We start from the raw sequence: 7048 nt of genomic DNA, 5'->3' as shown, positions 1-7048 counted from the left end.
AAAAAATGTTGTAACAAAGAGCGGAAAGAGCTTTCGACCCTCCCAGCTACTGTGGAAACGTCCGTGGCTATGGAACAATGTGAGCCTGGTTCCTGTGTGGGGCTCAGGCAGCTCTGACAGGGGGGAAAAAAAGGTGGTAGGAATAGAGCTTATTCAGGGAACTTCGGAGCTGGGCTGCCTTCTAAACTTATCTGTGAACAGGAACTCGGCTTTTATCAACTGCCTTCTCCCTCAGGCACAGGAAAAGGATGTTAGCTTAAAGGAAAGGAAGAGAAAAGAAAGGAAAGAAAATACTGAGTGGTGTAACAGACTCTCATTACAGTGCCAGAAAATGTTACAGACCTGCTTGCTCCAGTGCTGCACATGGTGGGTTTTTTTCTACAATTTAAAGCTGAAATATCTTGGCTTTAGCAGCAGAATATTCATGGTATGTATGATAAATTATGGGCATTGAGGGACTCAGAGCAAGTGCACAGTAAAAAAGAGCTTACAAATATCCATTCTTGTGTGACCTTTGCAAAGTAGCTTTGTGAATCATACTCTGTTCCCACCAAAGTGGAAGATTTTCATGAAGTTGTCCTTCAGAGAGGTCAGGATAATTGGGCATTTTTAAGAATTTCTTTTTGGGTTGTCATCTCTGGATCTCAGGCCTAATTTTTTTGTGCATTTTTAGTTAGTGTTACAAAAAACCACTTGCCAAGAGCTGCTGTCAAGAGCTACCTCTGTCAACACATCCTAATAATAAATTAAAAGAAAAAAGGGCTGTGGAGGTTGGATGGAGTTTTGTTCCTGGTTTTGCTTTGCTTGATGGTGCTGCTTTTAGTTTTGTTGCTTTCATGAACTGTGTTTCTTTCTTCACTGTCTTGCAGAGTGATGTGCTCAGGTATTTTTAAGAATAAAATGAGGGAAAATGGTGCTCCACTGACAGAACAAGTGGGAATGCTGGTGCAGGACTGCTAGGTCATGTCTCAGTTTGAATGATGAGATGCACAGCCCAAAGTTCAGTATGTCCTGAAGAGCATCAAATGCAAAGCTTTTATGGATTCCTTCCAATAACAGCTGAAAATAGAGGATAAAATCTCTCCAGGATTTTGGAAGGCCTTCTTATTAAAGGCTGTGAATTTTCATTTTCTCATTGCTAGCTGGATGTACACCCCTCTCTTTCTGCCCTTATTTTCTGCTTAATGGAAGAACCCAGAGAAATGCAGAAATGTCCTTACAGTGACAGACACTGCTGCCTAAGAGCAATTAAGCCCTAGGGCAGTGACAGCAGCACAGGGGGCCAGGTAGAGAGAGATTTTGCTAATTTTAAGGGCAAAACCTGCTCTTTCTGTAGCAGTCACTTCTCCAGGGAGATGAAATCATAAGGTCTGGACTGAAGACTGAAAAAAATTAGGAACTTCCCTCTGTTCCTTCCTGCTGCTTTTATTTCAGAATTGGGTGCATCCTGCTATAATACATGTCAGTGTGTGAGTATTTCATGTCCCATGTTGCACATACAAATGTGCTTTTCTTATAAGTAACTGGATGTGACCTAAGCATTATGTTTGTTTATGTAATAAGACCATTATCAGGAAGGAACTGAAGCAAACATGAGACAAAACAAGCAGCAGGCTTATAACCTGACTGGGGTGAGATCCTGGTTTGCAAAAAAGTGGGTTTGTGCCACAGGTATTGAAGTTGTCCCACTCATGACCTACTTCCAAACCCTTTGGACTTGCCTTTCAACATATACCTTTCCACTTAGTCTTAACTCACCCACTAAATCTTTATTCTTCATGGATGTGATACCTCCCAAGTGGTGGGGCAATGTTTCTCTGTCTTCCTGGCTCAGAACATCTGCTGCTCCTTCAGGTGCAAGAGCCTGTTCTCTATGCCTTTGTCATGGTGCTGCCCTGTGGTTGCAGCAGGCACAGATTTACAAGTTAATAATTTAGGGTGAGCAGTTCTGAAAGAAGTCAAAATATGGACATGACAGGGGATGATGTCTCTTTCCTCGTGATAGGTGTTGCACAGGATGCTGCCATGAACCCATGGCAGGCATGAATTATTCAAAGGATCTTCCTTACTAGTTCAGGTTTTTGTTTAATAGCTGTTCTGATTTGGGGTATCTGAATAACATGTTCAGGTTGTACTCTTGGTTCATAACTTGGGACTCACTGGCAGACTGAGCTGAAAGTTTTCTTGCTTTTACACCCATAGAAGAACATGTGTGAGGAGTGTGCCCACTCAGGAATTAGATTAACCACAACTTGGCCTTTTTTTTTTTTTTGAGCTGGTGCCTCAGCATGGAATGAGGGAAAAAATTTTTTACAGTTTGTAAAAATTTGCAATAGATGTCTATCACTTTTCAGTGGCCTGGTTTAGTGTTGGTGTACCTTACACAGCTGGGTACTACTGCTGGAATGAAAGAAATAGGCGAGATAAATCAAATTTAAAACATAATTTGGAAAATTACTTGGAAATAAGTGTTACTCCAGAAGTACACTTGAAACCCTATCAGTGAGTGACGTGATGATTATAATAGCGGTGTGGAGATGTTTGGAGCTGCCCTGATACCTCTCAGAACAGCTATCCAAAAACATATTGTCCCTCCACTCTTGCTACTAGTGACTTTTTTTTTCTGTGTCCTTATTTAAGAAATACTTTTACCCCAAGTATTTCTGAGAAGTACTTCCTTAAAGTGTTCAAACTAGTCTTCAGACTTCAAACTAGTCTATAAGGAGTTGGTATTGCCAGTTAGAGCAGATTGGTCAGAATGCCCTGGGATCTTGGTGGTAACTGTCAGGACTGCTTTTGCCTTGTCTGGTAATTAAAGCTGTTTCTGTTAAACACAGCTCTTAACCCCCTCTGATGTTGCCCACCCCCAGAATTCAGTGTTCTGTTTGCAGTTCCAGAATGAAGTTGTCAAATGCCAGCACCATCTTCTGGGTAATCTGCAAAATCTCATCTTGGCCCTTTTCTGTTTGTTTAGAGTCAGAGCCCTGCAGCTACAGCTGGATAAGAGGTGGGTAACCACACAGTAAACAATGCCAAACTATACATTTGATAAATGGCTTGTACGATAAATGGCTTGTACCTACTTGGAAAGCAAACACACTGGCTATTCCAGTCAGCATGTCTCTGGAGAAAGAGCCCTTAGAAATTTAACTTTCAATTTATAGGTTCAGATAATTTCGTTTGTTTCTTTTGTATCTTTCCAGTTTCACTGCCTACTCTATAATGAGCTTAATTATAGACTTAAATTCCAAATCAGTGTACTTAAAAGGAAAAAAAAAAAAGCTTGGAAAAAATGTTTTAAAAAGCCAAGCGAATATGGAATTATTTTAATAAGCAAACATTGCTTTAGATTCATATATCCCAGCTCCAAATCCCTGAAGCAGACTGAATAACTGAAAGGATTTATGTCTGGGAAGATGAGTAAGACAGTTTTGTTGATAGCTGCACAGCAAGGGGATAACTTCTCATTAGGCACTGGGGTTTAGATCTGGAAAATGCTGTCTCATCCCTTGCTTGCTGCTGGTGCACTCCCGTGTGTCTGCAGCTGCTCTGGGGCAGAGGAGCACAGAGAGGAGTGCCAGGAGGGGGGCTGCTGGGCTAGGGAGCAACTCCTTTCCCTGGTCTGTCCATCAGAGGAAGAAGATGAATTTTTGTTGCCTATATTTTTAATAGTTTGCTCAGGAGCTGTCAGTGGTATTGAACAGCAGAGATCAGTCACAACAGGCTGCTGTACTGGCAGCTCTCTGCACGCTGTGGGTGAGCCTGAAAAATGGCTCATCCCTGGGCTATTGGTTCCCTGGCAGAGGAAATGAACTCATTAACCATGCAGACGTACATGCAGACATTCAAGTCCTAAACTGTTTGCCAAGAGGATGTCAGACAACTGCCTGTTTTTGTTGGGGCATGAAAATGAATGATCTGAGACAGTTCTTTCTGCATTTTGAAGTTTTCGTAAATTGAGAGAGGAAGGAGTTCTGTTTATGTAGAGCAAGGTTTGATCCTGTTAATGTTAATATTATTCTTCATGCAAAAACTTCCTGAACAAAGGATATTTACCAGCCACAAAAGCAGTCTGTCTTTCCCTTCCTTACTTGTCTTTCAAACAGCATCATACACCATTTAAATACTTCAATGGAATATGACCAAATCACACTCCTTTCATCCAGCAAAATGACTTTGTCAGCTGTTAGTCTCCAGCATGAGTTCATCATTAAAGGACAAGGTTAAGGTTTTGTGTGTGGAGTAGCTTGCAACTGGGAAAACTCAAGAAGGAAGAGACACAAATTAAGCAAAATCCTGTTTTAATCTGTTGCAGATGCAAAAAGACGGTAGAGGACAGGGAGTCTCGATTGCTGCTTTGCATTCTTTTCTCTCCCTTGCATCAGTGCTTTGGGGAATAGGTAGACTTGAGTCAGAATTCTCTTGCCCACATTCCAGAATTGCTGGCAGGCATTGCACAGACCTGCTCTTGGGTACCTGCCATCAGCACCCGGAGAGAGGTGGGGAACTGCTCCTTGCAGGGACCTTCAGAAAACTGGTGTAACACAGCCAGAGCCTCAGTGGCCAAGCCTAAGCAGCCAGAATTCAGACTTTAAATGAACAGAAGCTGGATGGTTTGTCATTGCACGAGTCAAGACAAGGCTTTCTTTCGGTATTATGCAGAACAGTCACATGTTTTTGAGATACGAATTTGTTTAGAGTGATATGAATTATAGTCAATCATAATAAAAATAAAGGGAACCTAATGTGTAGCTTAACTGGCATCTCCCCAGTGTCACAAGGCAGATAACAGAGAAAAAGAGGTTGCTGCCAAGTGAGATAGGAACTTAGGGTCTCTGAATTGCCTGCTGGAGGACCTTCTCTTTAGCTCCTGATTATATGATCTGATGCAAGGGGCAAATTTACCAGGCACAAAATCTGGTTGCTTACCTTATCCTGTAGTTAGATCTACCTGAGCCAGGATTGGCAACAAACTGGGACCGAATCCTCTGCTTAGAGAGAAATAGGGTAATGCAGTTGCATTGAAGTGGCAAATGTTCAGGAGCCACTATGGATGCTTGCCCTATATAGATCATCTACGATGTTGTCTTGAGTCCAGAGTTTTCCTAAAAAGGTTTCAAGGTAAAACAATGCCTGTGCAAACTGCCTGCTTCCTTGGGAGGGATCCAACAGCATTTAAATGCCTCTTGTGAACCCTTTCTGAAGGTCATCAGGAGAGGAGAAGGCAGGAAAGGAGTATCCCACTTGAGTATTGGCTAATTCAATCTGGTGATGATTCATGTTTCACATCCCAGGATGGCTTGATATTTCGTGTGCTTGTTACCTTTTATAGCAATGCAAAATATGTAGAATTCAACTGTACAAATCACAGTGACAGAACAATAGCTGAACGAAATCAAAATACACTTCTCACCCAGCCTTATCAGCCTTGGCATTCTCAAGTAAAAATACCAGTAAAACCCAAAACCATGGGAAGACCTGTGCTCTGCTTTAACGGTCTTTGAAAACCTGATGAAATAGTAAATGGTCCCTGTGGCAATTCCCAAAGGCCGTAAATTCATTTTTTTACCAAACGTAGCTAAAACAAGAGTCCTGCCCTGTGCCTGATGAAATCAATGGCAGTTCAGCAACTGGCTCCAAGAGCAGCTTGGCTAAACCACTGCTTGTATGGCACAATAAGATGCAGATACCTTCAGTTTGTGAGTACCCTGGCAGCAGAAACAAACACCAGCCATGGCACCAGCCACCTAAGGGGAGTTTTGAAGGATGGTGAGAAAAGCCTTTTTTCACTTCTTCCTGCAACAATCTGCAACAGTGTGAGCTCCTATAATAATTGGTATGCTGTGCTGGCCTTCTTCTCAATCTTGCACTTTTTTTTAATTAACAACTGATAAATTAGTTAGTGTGACAGAGATTTGGCTCCTCTACATTCAAATGGAAAATTTTTCTTCCATTTATAAGTATGGAGACTTCTTTGTGAGAAAAAAAATTAAGAAATCTATATATTATTTTCCAGATCAGCAGCTTTTCAATTGTTTCAGTACGGGGTAAAAAAACCCACTCCCAAAAACTGCAGAACTATTCTTAGTTCCACAGTAAGAACTCTGTTTGTGTACATGTCTGCATGTACACATAGATATGCCATTTTTTACTCAGACCTTTTTCTTTTCTGTGTAGTCGTTGCCCATCTGAGACATCCAGGCTGAAAACTTGTGGCAGCAGTGGCTTACAGAGCACTGCATTTCATGACATTACAGTGTGCTACCCTCTCATAATGCAGCTCAGGCTCTGAATTTCATATTCTGTTTGCCTGGTGAGGAGAAGCAGCCAAAGCAGGTCAGGGTTTGGGCTCAGAGGATGATGATTCATGGCTTCTGTAGTTTCACATATGGCACTATTAAAAATAATTAAAAATCACCTTGCTGCACCAGCAATTGCTTTCACAGGTGCTAGCACTGAATTTTGTTTTGCTAGTGGGACAATAGCTGATTTGGGCCACTCAGGATCTACTTCAGAAAACAACTTAACTAGAGTTTAACTGCAAGCACATTAGGATATCCAGCTGTGATTAGTTCTTGTGGGTTTGTATCTTCTCCTAGCAAGGCCTGGAGGCTGGATGGATCCTCTCTGCCAGCTGTAAGATTTGCCCAGTGAGTTCTGTGCTGGCGTGTTCCTGCCCCGCTGTGCTCTGCAGCACACGCCTCTGCTGTCGGCGTGAAACCTTGTCTGGCTGAGCAGCAGCAGAGCAGAGCTCTGTCTGCAGCAACTCAGAGAAACAAATAGGAAACAGGATTTCCCCCAACAGCATCTGATTTTTCAGAAATGAACCGTTGTAATGGGATGTACAGCTGAGCAAAGCCCACAGTTTATAGTGAATGCCTTCAGACTTGACAAACATGGCAAGCAGGACCTCTAGCTCCCTTCACCTGAGCCACCAAGCTGTAGCTGGTTCCTTTTTCTCTCAGTATTTACTAGAAATAATGTTGTCATTACCATTTTGTGCAGGGTGGGTTCTGGTAACTGCCAGACCACAGAACTTTGACCCTGT

Source organism: Manacus candei, unplaced genomic scaffold, assembly GCF_025592945.1.
Source record: "Manacus candei isolate 608988 ecotype Guabito, Panama unplaced genomic scaffold, ASM2559294v1 h1tg000050l, whole genome shotgun sequence".
In the NCBI taxonomy this organism is placed as follows: domain Eukaryota; kingdom Metazoa; phylum Chordata; class Aves; order Passeriformes; family Pipridae; genus Manacus; species Manacus candei.
This window is presented reverse-complemented; position numbering follows the sequence as displayed.